We start from the raw sequence: 12,788 nt of genomic DNA on the forward strand, positions 1-12,788 counted from the left end.
TTCTCATGTATATGAACATTGGTCTAGAAAAACATTTTGTGCTAGATATTATCTATACTTGTTTGAACACAAATTTGAATCTATAATTGTTAAAGGGTTTAAATAAATTTTTGGATTCACTCTCATATATTGGTAAGTATAGGGAGCTGTAATCCATCACATTGTTTCCTTTTTAAAAAGAGGGGAATATATAAATGGAAGATAATAGACATGAGGGGGAAATATGGAGTGTTTTTATATGAGTGAAAGAAGGAGAGAGAAGGAAAAGGGATATATATATATATATATATATATATAGAGAGAGAGAGAGAGAGAGAGAGAGAGAGAGAGAGAGGGGGGGGGGGGGGGGGGAGGGGTATGTTATATACATATATATGACTTGGGAAGATAGAGGGGCTAGGAGAGAGGGAAAGATGGAGACAATAGGAGATGGGGAGATGGATTTGTATGTAAAGATAATGATCTAGAAAGTGACACACACACACACACACACACACACACACACACACACAGATATATATATATATATATATATATATATATATCAAAGACTATATAAAATTTAAATGACTAAATATAATATATTAATAGTTAATTATTTATATATATAGAAAGAGTATAATAAACATTATATATTCAATTAACATAATCTATAATAATTCATATTGTTTAGATATTTATTTGATATACAAGAGGCGCATGTCAAACATATTGTATATCAGAAAAATAAATGGAAAAGCATTACATTAGCAAGGGAACATATTGCTACTATCAATCCAACACTTAAAAAAATACATATATAATAAAACCTCATAGGGCACCAAGTTCAAAGTGATCAAAAACATAAAAAGAAAAAGAAAAAACATAATCAGGGCTAGTTGCCCTCATTCTTTTCTAGTTCCTCTTTCTTCTTCTCTACAAGCTCATCCCTGTTCACGTCCAACACCTCCTCTTTGATAGGTTTGTCCAAGAGTATCTTCAACTAGTCCTCTGCCAAGAAGCCATAAATGGAATTAACTTTACTTCCTTCTTAAGATTTCACTTTCATGCATTTGCATTGGTCATATTTTATAATTATATTAATTATTAAATAATTTTACCTCTTAGGGTTTCCCTTTTAGGGTTTGGATCTCCTTCTATAACGATTGATCCATTGTATATTTACTCATTCTTTTAGTTTGATAATATAATCTTGTATATTTACTCATTCTTTTAGTTTAATATAATCTTACATATTGTCAAAGTCAAATCCTTGTCTTTTTTCTCTTTGCCTATCTATGATAGGTTCTTGCATGCAAGTGTTTTTCAAGGCTCTATGAATTTGTATTGCTCAAATTCTACAAAAATAAATAAAAAATTCCTTTCAAGAATATTAATGACAAGCCTATGTTCCCAAGTGCATGGCTCCATGTGCATTATGTGATGAGGGAGTTGATCATATAAAGGAATTTAAGTGTTTGCATCAAGTTAAGGAGAGAATTGTTAGATTGTGGTGACTAATCAGGGAAGTATTGTAAATACTCCATAATTCCTCACTAGGGTTTGGGGCTGGGTCGGGCCCTGAGTGGGGGTTTGGAGGCGGCAACCCCCAATACAATTGGGGCTGATAGGCCATGGTTGTCTAGGGATTCAGTGGTGGAGCCAAAAAATTTGGGCCCTATTTTATCAAGATTTTGGATCGACATATAATTATTAATTATAACCCTAAAGCGGTAAAAATACTTGTATAAAAGGACTTAGGGTTAGGGATTGTTTCATAATTGTGATGCAAAAATTAGTTCTTGTGGCAATATTGAGCTATAAGAGATTACAGATTGTAATCAGGTTGTAATCACTAGATCATAATAATATCGGACTTGATGTTTAGTGGACGTAGCCCAGGGATTGGGTGAACCATGTTAAATCTTAGTGTCTTGTGTTTTTTTCTATGTGATCTATTATTTGGTGATATTGGTTATGTTTACATGTAATTGTTATTTCTGTCTGTGGTTTAATCCTAACAAGAATTAGGTGAAGACTAGGATTAGACTTGGGAAAGAAGTGAGAGTATAAGAGGAAGTGAGTGAGAAGATTTGTTAAATAAATAGATTTATTTATTGAATTGGTTTGAAAGAAGGGGTAAAGCATGGACACATAGCTAAGGGTAATTAGTCACCTTTAGATTAGGAGCTAGGAAGATTAAATAAAAAATGAGTAAATATTTATTAAACAATAAGATTTTATTTAATAAATATTAATAATAGGAGATTAGATGAAATAATGCTAAATTCACTAAAGGTGATAAATTTTAGATATCTACAATAAATAATTAGCCATTGAAAATCATATTTCAAAAAAACATGCTTAATAATCTTTCAATTATTTTTTATATTACAGTAATTTAATTGTCCTACTAATATATAATGTTTCTCATAATATTGCATATGACAAGACTATTAAGATTTTCATTATATTTTATTTAACTAATGCAAATTGACTATAACTATAGTATTTCAACATCTTATCAAAACATGAATAAAGTCATGATGACAAATAAAAAATATACTAATTGTTGTATACTTTACTTTTGTGCTTACAATTATAAATTAATATATACTAGATAATCAAATTATATTTTAAACTAGCATTTGCATGCTTTTGTACATGTAACAAGTGCACTGATAGGAGATGAAATTTAAGAGAAAAATGTAGAATGAACATTAAATAATGTAAATATAAGTTTTTAAAAAATGAAAATACAAAAATAAAAAAGATTAAGATTAAAACATAGATATAAAATTTACAATATTCAAGAAATTTGAATATTGCTTAAGAAACCTATTCAATAATTTCAATATTTTACAATTAAATTCAATTTATCAAATATGAAAAAACAAATCATTTTAAAAAAAAATCCCATGAAAAAATTTATTACGAAAAATTAATAAGAGAAATACAAAAAAGGAAAAAGAAAAATAGTGACATCTCTCAAAAATATTTTATTGACTATTTAAATTATAGAAATTGAAAAACAATATTTAAAGAAAAAACTAAACTAATATAAAACCATAATTTAAAGTAATTTAAAAATTAAAACCTAAATCAATTTAAAAAATCAAAAGTTTAATAAATAAAGATCACAACATAATCTAATGTAGAGATAACAAGTAATTATTTTTTAAATAAATAAGAAAATAAAAACAGTAGTTAAAAGTGGATCTTTAAATTATAATATTATGTGAACAAATTAGATTATTAATTTTTTAAATTTAAATAACATAATATTTACTAAAAATAGATTAATACATATTATTTATTTAAATTAAATTTATCAAATATGAAAAAATAATCATTTTAAAAAAACCCATCAAAAACTCTTATGAAAAATTAATAAGAGAAATTAAAAAAAATAAAGTCTAATAAATATTCTATCGAATAAATAAATTATAGAAACTAAAAAATAATATTTAAAAAAATTAAACTAATATTTAAAAAAAAAATTAAAATTATTTAAAAACTAAAATCTAAATCAATTTTAAAAATCAAAAGTTGAATGAATAGATCACAATGAGCTAATGTGTGAGATCACAACTAATAAATAGAAAAAGAAAAACAATAGTTAAAAGTGGAGGTAACAACTAATAAATATCAAAACAAGAGTTAAAAGTGGAGGGACATAAACACTAGTTGGTAAATAATTAACGGGAAGGATTTTCAATTTTTTGGTCAAACTCTTGTAAATTTTTCATCTAAAATTTAATTTTCGGAAACAAAGTTCCCACAAATAGCCTATGCTAAAATATAATTTCACATAAATAAATAAAATAATTAATAATTTCTAATTTAAATAAAATAATATTTAAATAATAATAATAATGTTAGTTTCTATTATACATGAACCGATAAAGTGCATGTATTTTTCCATAAATTCTATTTACTTTCTCTATTACCATCTTATACCCACTTGATTGATTTCAATCTTCGCTTGCTAGGACGACCATTGAGGATGTTCTGTGGCCACAATAATCATGTTACAAACAAGAAATGTTTTCCTCCACTACAATCGACAAAGCATAAATTTAGCTTTGAATGGATTTTATATTCTGCTTGGTATATCTTCACCTTTAATTGTTTTCTTAGTAGTTATATTGGCCCACAATTATTAATAAATATTTTTTTTTCTTAATGGATTCTCCAAGCTCATATAATTGTATTGTATTGGTTGGGTTCGCACAGTGGATGTCTGAGACAATTATTTTTTGTTATTTTGCATTCTGATAAACAAGATCATAAAAATAAAGTAAATTTGTTTTTTATTAGTTATTATATCATAAAGATAAAAGTTTGATTCATATTGGTGTTGAGTTATTCCAATGAAACTTTTTAAGTACTGGAGAATTCTATTTTTAATGTAAATAGCAATTAATAATTATAGACGACCAAGAAATTTGTTTACTCTGATTCCTCTTTTTATATCATTGTGGTGTCAATTGCTTAAAAAATGTATGAAGGCAAAAATATATCAACTTAATTATTGTTGGATTATATGGTGTCGTGGATAACAATCTTTCTTCAGTATTATATCATTATATTTCACTAATTGGTGGTCAAGATGGATTTTACAGGGTGCAGAGATGTGGTATGCCACTGCATAGTATTTGTAACTTTTCATCATGAGAACATGGTCTCTCTGATGAAAACCCCACGTTATAATCTCCTAATTGAAAGATCAGTCCGTATGCCCATCAAAATTCATCACGTCCAACTTTACCTTTTTCATTTTAACAATATCACTTCGTTTGATTTCAGCATTCATAAGATGAAACTATAAATTTTCTTGCAAAGATAAATGTTTATCTGTCAATCTTTTCACCGATTAGTACTACCAAACCTTTTTCTATCTATAAGGAAATTATGATTTCTTTCTTTCTTAGGTTAGTAATTTATTTATTTATTTGATAAGTCAATGTTTCTATTTTGTTATTGAAGGTTTATATTTTTAAAATAGTAGGAATTAAAGATAAAAAGAATTTCATTATATTTTCATATATTCTAATTTTAGAATATTATTATTTTAAAAATATTTTCATATCAAATTTGAAATATGTTGATATAGAAATAATGAAGAGCATGGATTTTAAATTTTATTATTAAATTGATCTAAAAAATATTAATATAAATTTCATTTATTTTTTGTAATTGGTTGTGATAAAGTAATATAATGTTGGTAAAATAATATTATAATCTTTTTATTTGCAAGAATAATACTTTGATCTTTCTAATTATAATTTTTTAAATAAAAAGGTACATAATAAGATTCATGTTTATTCATATTACTCTATTATAGGTATTTATCATTGGTCAACATTTATATAGCATTCTATTTTTTATAAAATAAGTGAAACATACATTCAACATTCCAATAAGCCAAATAAATGATAGTACTATAGTTAAAAATATAATTCACAAAATTGATGATTTTTTTATATATCTAAAAATAATACATTCCATTATATCTTATGATTTAATATATCATTAGAAAATATGATATTACTAAAAAAATATAATTTAGTATGTAGCATTGAACGTATTTTATTTTTTAATTCATATTTATTATAATGTTAACATCTAATCTGGTCAATATTAAATAAATTTTAATACAATCTAAATTATTTATAACATTAAAATCCTTGTAAGCTAAACAATGTATATAATAAAACAATAGGGGAACTATTCCAAAGTCCAAAGCTCTACATTCCTAGCATCAAAGACAATGAATAAGTTTGAGTGTTTCAATTCTTCTAAAAATGACAAGTTTTCACAAGGGTGTTAGAAATACCTATGGAATATAGAGACCTTCAGTAATGGAATGCCTCATCAAGATAATCTAGTAGATCTAAGGAGTATATAGGTAATGTTAGCTACAAACCTAATCCATCTAGGGTTTCTATTGGCAACATTATGATTTTGGGTCTTCTTTTAAGCTCAATCAAAGTAAGATTCATCATAGATTCATGACACCTAACTAGTTTCCCTTTCATTGGTGGCCAAGATTGAATATCTAAGAAACCCATTTTTGATATATGTGAAGAGATAAGTGATATTCAATGAGATAAAAAGAAGTTCATTCCTTTCCAAAGGGAAGACGATCCATCTTATCTAGCTAGCTTTTATTAAAACACTAGTCAAGATTTTGCACATTAAAGTCTTAGAATACAAACATCTAGAAATATTTTGTCACTTCTAAGTATAAATTAAAGAGTTATCTAAGAAAGAATGTTCCTCAATTCACTTCTTCTAAATTGGGCATGAGGGACATGCCAAATCATTCATAAAATGATTATCACTCTCAAGCAACTCCAGATTACAAATGATATCTTCATTAAATTAAAAATAAGAGTCTACACTTACAAAAGGAGCAAGTTAAAGGAAGCTACAAGTTAAAAATGATCCGGCTTCAAAGGGAACATGAGAAAATTAGGAGGATCTAGATATCATACATAGAAATGGCATTAGTAAGAGTTCTTATGCTCCTAAACCTTAGGAAACCCACTTGAACCTTATTTGATGTAAGAAGCTTCAAACTATTAAAATTCAAATGGCCATACCTAAGATGCCATAACCAAATTTCATTCTCATAAGCCATATTGAAAAGTTAATTTTTATTTTCCGCAAACTTCAAAGGGAAGATCTCATTCTTTGTCATAGGAACAATTGTGATCACTCTATTTCCTCGATTCTTATCATAGATAGTGCATTTCAAATTCTCAAATATCACTCTACAATTCTTCTCACATAGTTTCCCAACACTTAATAAATTATTCTTTAACTTTGGAATAGAATAAATATCTTGAACACTTTTCATTCCTTCCTTTTTTTGAAAAATTCATGGCTCCATTGGTTGCAACCTCCAATGTATTATTCTTACAAACTGTAATATTGGATCTAAAATTGTCACCAAGTTTTCAAAATATCTCCTTATAATAAGATATCCTCAAGTCCTTAATACAATTTTTAACTTAGCACTTTCAACTTCCAATTAAAAAATTTGGTAACAAATCAAAACTTCACAATTATAACATATTCAATATTTGTCGGTAAACTATTAAATCTTATATACTGAGTATCAAAGTAAACTTCATTAACCTTTAAGTGTATTAAGATGCGGTACTAGACAATAAACATGAAATAAACATGCAACACAATAATTTACACATTTTGACACAAGTATTTTAAAGTGGAGACCCTATAAAGGGAAAAACCACCTAGGAACCGACAACCCAATATTTTTACTCTTCAAAAGTGAACTTTGTTAGGAGCCAGCCTAGTTAAAAGTTACATACTCATTGTTAATGTAACCTTGTTAGGGAATTTATACCAAAGTTCATTTAGACCCTATCACTCCTTAGTTGACTATCATTCTCTAAAGGGATTACAAATATTCAAAGGAATGTGACCATAAAAATTGATGTAGTGCAAGGTAGGAGAATCCCCAAAGGAGATGTCCTAGCCCCCAATAAATAAACACACAGTAGAAACACAACACAAGATAACAGTACAAGATCTGATACCAAATCACAACTCTTTATTCATATAATAGCTTTTTACATGCAATATGTCTGGCTGTAAGGCCTTTCAGGTTATGGCCAAATACAACAACAATTACAATGATAGGTCTACAAGATACCTCAAGATCCAACTCAATCCTAGCTAGTCTAGATTCATAACATAACAAAAATCTGGTAGAAACCTCCAAGATGTCAACTTGTGCTCACAAGCCACCTAGCAACCTCCTTGTTACTAAATTGTAGCAACTAGTTCTTCTCACAAACTCACAACTCCACCAAAATCCTATTGTAAACTACCTCACACTTGGTGCTTCAGCTACTCTCTAGACTCACTACTCTGAAATGAATGAATCAGTCCATCAATGAATGCCTAAAAGACTCAACAAGACTCCCTACTTATACCCAACTAAGCCACAAGTTGGCCTAGCAATTACAAATTAAATAAACCCCATGCATTAAATGCATATTTAAGCCACAAGTCGACTCACAACACACATTAAATACAAAATGTTAACCATCATGTTAACCTACATTTAACACATGATAACCACACAAAATACTTAGGACAAGCCCCAAGTTTACAACCAAGATTAAATGCACATAGGAGAGATAACCAAGACCACAAATAGGCCCACACAAAATCCTAGATCGATTCATGACAGGACCACATGCTACATGCATAAAATGTACCAAGAACTCCAGTTGACACCAACACACTATTGAGTGATAGGAAACTCCCAAGCATCGCCAAGCTCCCACAAGCATTGCTGAGTTCCAACATATGCTGAGCAGAAAAGACCATGCTAAGCTCTCAGAGCATGCCAAGAACCAGTCCTTCTTCGACAGAGTACCAGTCCAAGCACATCCAAAGAAACTACTAAGGCTCTTCCCATGAACTCCAAAGTAGTCACCGAGCAAACCCAAGATGCTCTTGCATTAGACTCCCTAGGTAAATAGAAATTTGTGTCCAACACTTTGATGCCCAATGAAAGATCAAAAACCATCCTCATCTTCACCAAAGGCTTCCATTCCAATAGGGACAAGAAAATTAACATGCAAATGATTCACATCTACATCATTCTATCAAACACCAGAATCTCAACTATCCAATCAACATGCTCACTCCCAAGAAAAAATTCAACATAATGCTTCAACATCAAATCCTCATCCACAACAGTAACTACTGAATCCACACTAGCAACAAAAAACTCCACATCAATAGTAATATGTAGATCTCTATCAACACATGCCAAACTCACAACACCAACAATCTCATTGCTCACAACAAGATGCTCTGCAACATACAACTCATCACCAATAGAAACTAGATCATCCATGACCGATTGCTCTACAATCTCCATGTTAGACTCAACCAACTAATCATGAAAAACAATCTCCATCCCAGCATGAACAAGGCTAGGAATATCCTCAGCAACAGCCTCAAGTTGCTCTGCAAGTTCTGTATCAGACTCCACAAACTGATCAACAAAACCAACCTCTTCCACCTTGACCTTTCTATGCCATCTTTTCTCTTGAAAAAAGTCTTCTAACCAGCCAGATAACTCTCTTCTAGGTCGGTAGACTCCAACTCCACAAACATCCATGGAATTCCTTCCTTAACCTGTCCTTAACTCGATCAACCAAGCTAGCTTCAAACCAAGCAAACATCTTAGAAAAGCTCCTCACCACCATATCACAAAGATTCAAAATCATCTCATGGTCCAATCCTCTCAGAGCCATCTTCTAAGATCTTCGTAAACCCTCTACATCAAATCCTTCCCACTCTCCTTGTGATAACTAAATTATTTTCAATTCAAATTGCAACCTGCTACCTTGCACAAACAATTAGGAACCACATCACAAGTCTAGGACCAGGGATGTGCAATCCAAAAACTCTCTACGATTATGCCTCAACAAGATTAGTCTTCCATATTTGCATCCATCAATCCATCTACAAGTCATTTGCAATTCACAAGTCAAAACAATGATTTTCCACCTCGCAACCAAGAGATCTAGTTTTCTAGAAAGAAAATCCACCACCAGATCAAGATCTTCTCATATCTACTTATCCAAAGAAACTCCTAGTGAAAACTACAACTTTGGCAATTTGTCTATACACTCAAGAACAACCTTCACTTTCATACCACTTGATGCAGTGCAAGGCCAGAGAATCTCCAAAGGAGATGTCCTAGCCCCCAACAAATAAACACACAATAGAAACACAACACAAGATAACAATAATGTAAGATCTAATACCAAATCACAACTCTTTATTCATATAATAATTTTTTACGTGCAATATGCTCGATTGTAAGGCCTTCTGGATTACAGCCAAATACAACAACAATTACAATAACACTTCTGCAAGATCCCTCAAGATCGAGCTCAATCCTAGCTAGTCCAGATTTGTAACATACCAACAATCTAGTAGAAACCTCCAAGATCTCAACTTGTGCTCGCAAGCCACCAAACAACCTCCTTGTTTTTAAACCACAACAATTAGCTCTTCTCACAAGCTCGCAAATCCACCACAATCCTGCTATAAACTACCTCACATTCGGTGCTCTGTCCATAGACTTAGGAAAAATTGCCCTTCAACTACTCACCAGACTCACTCCTTTGAAATGAATGAATCATTCCATTAATGAATGCCTAAAAGACTCCACAAGATCCTCTACTTATACCCAACTAAGCCACAAATTGGTCTAGCAATTACAAATTAAATAAATCTCATGCATTAAATGCATATTTAAGCCACAAGTTGGCTCACAACAAACATTAAATACCAAGTGTTAACCCTCATGTTAACTTGCAGTTAACACACAATAACCACAAAAAATACTTAGGACAAGCCCCAAGTTTACAACCAAGATTAAATGCACATATGAGAGATAACCAAGACCACAAATAGGTCCACACAAACTCCTAGATCAATCCACGACATGACCAAATACTACATGCATAAAATACACCATGAACTCTAGTCGGCACCAACACACTATTGAGTGATAGGAAACTCCAAAGCATCATTGAGCCCTCACAAGCATTGTTGAGTTCCAACACATGCCGAGCACAAAGATGATGCTGAGCTCCAAGATCATGCCAAGCTCCAAGACCATATTGAGCTCCATAGACAATGTTGAGCTCCATAGACCATGTCGAGCTCCTAGAGCATTTTGAGCACCGGTCCTTTGACCGAGTTCTAGTCCAAGCACCACACAAAGCAACTACTAAGCCTTCTCCCATGAACTCCAAAGTAGTCACTGAGAAAACCCAAGATGCTTCTGCATTAAAAATAGATTTACAAATAAGATTTTTAAGTCCACTCATTTAAGAGATTTTCTGCTACAATTGTTAAAGAGTAACAATGGAATGATCTGATAAGTAATGCAACTACCTTTTTTGTTTCAAATCTCCATTTTTCTCATTCTTTCTCCTTTTTTATTCCTCTTTCTTCTCTCTTTCTAATCCACTCACATACACATCAACTTTACACTTTACTTGTTAGATTTCACAATGTTGCTCTGCTCGATTTCACCTTCTATCTTCTCCTTGACAAATGACTTGATCAGAAACACTGAATATCTAGATCATCCTTTAAATAGATAGGTTATTTTTGCATCAATAGGTTCTTCAAAAAAAATTCATTTAATCATAACCATCAAAACATTCTTGAACTTAGATACATTGAATCTAGACACTCAGGTATCACATTTTCTCATTGAACATTGAGCTCCTCATCTAATTAATATATCTCTACCATCATATCTTCTTTAAATTTCTCCAGCCATAGATCTCATAAAAAAATTCATCCTTATCTTAAAAACTTCTCAAACAATCCATATTTTCATAAAATGTTGGCCTTCAATTGAATCTTCTTGAAAATGGTCTTCTTTCCCTTGCTCGGTTAACACTACACTTTCTCATCAATACTAAACTCAGTTTAACATTTTTTTTTCTTGATTAGTATTATTTATTCTTCATTCACTTTCTGATCAATACTAAACTCAGTTCAAACTATAGAGACGAATAGCAATGTACCTGGCAGGATTCGAGACCACGATATGGAGAATCTATAAGTATTTAGCCCAAGTGATGCCATTATCTCGATATCTTCCTGTTTTAGTAATCATGGTCACTAAACATACATATGATAGAATTGAAGATCATAACAGATTCAGTAAATGATGATTATCTATTTACCAGATATTTGTGATACTGATCATCAACTACGTCTTCGTTGCCTCCATCTTGTACACTTTCTGTATACCTCACGTTGATTAATAGCAACAAGTTATTATCAATATATAGCTTTTATAAGCGCACACTAAAATATATTTGAGAAAAAGTATAGAGAGCAGACCAGGCGAATGTGTGAAGGCATCCCAGTTGCTGAGACGTTTACCTCCTTCTCTCCAGGCACCTTCATACTGTTTCACCACTATACAGCATTAAAAAAACAATAGACAAAAATAACAGAGCATTCATACGGGAGGATGTGAACCTGGTAGGCAGAGGAAGCAGCTCCAAACATGAAATTCGGGGTAGAATCAGTCCTGTCCAGTCCATGACTTGTAGAGACAATGCAAAATAACAAGCAGAGCAACAACGGTTGAAATCTTGCCATGTTTCTTGGGAAAAAAAACTAATCTTGGTAACAGGACAGATGCGGTTTTGCTGAGATATAAGAGCATACATACAATGTATAATAATAGGAATGGAAGCTGTGAAGCAAGGGTGAGTACATCGATCAGTAGTTCATTATGTGGAAGAGCGTACTCTACACAATTGAAATGGGACCCTGCCGCATTCTCCTACTCTTTCGGGAGGCACGAAGGAGTTTGAAGTTTAAGGGATATTTAAATTAATGGCTTTTGGGCTAAGGAAAATTAGTTGGTCGTGCTTTTATCGCAATCAGCCATTTGAAGGTTGCTTAAATATTTAAAAAAGGCGTCACCCAATCCCACACTGAAAACATGGAAATTTTGATCCCGCTCACTCATAATAAATAGAGAGTAGAAAAGATACGAGTCCTTTCTCTCCCGCATTCTTGTGATTTACTCGCACACCTGGGTCTGAAGGTTAAAGAAACACCCCACTGTTGGAAGTTTTGAAATTGACCAGTGAGCCGAAAGTGTCATCCCAGGCGTCAGCGTTGCATATTCTTCGTATGTGAGCATATCATCCTTCACCTAATCCTTTATTCGTGTCAAATAGCTCAATCTCTTTCTCTTTGCTTGT

This window comes from Cupressus sempervirens, chromosome 6 (genome assembly GCF_028749045.1).
Source record: "Cupressus sempervirens isolate cs-2001-9-10 chromosome 6, ASM2874904v1, whole genome shotgun sequence".
NCBI lineage: Eukaryota > Viridiplantae > Streptophyta > Pinopsida > Cupressales > Cupressaceae > Cupressus > Cupressus sempervirens.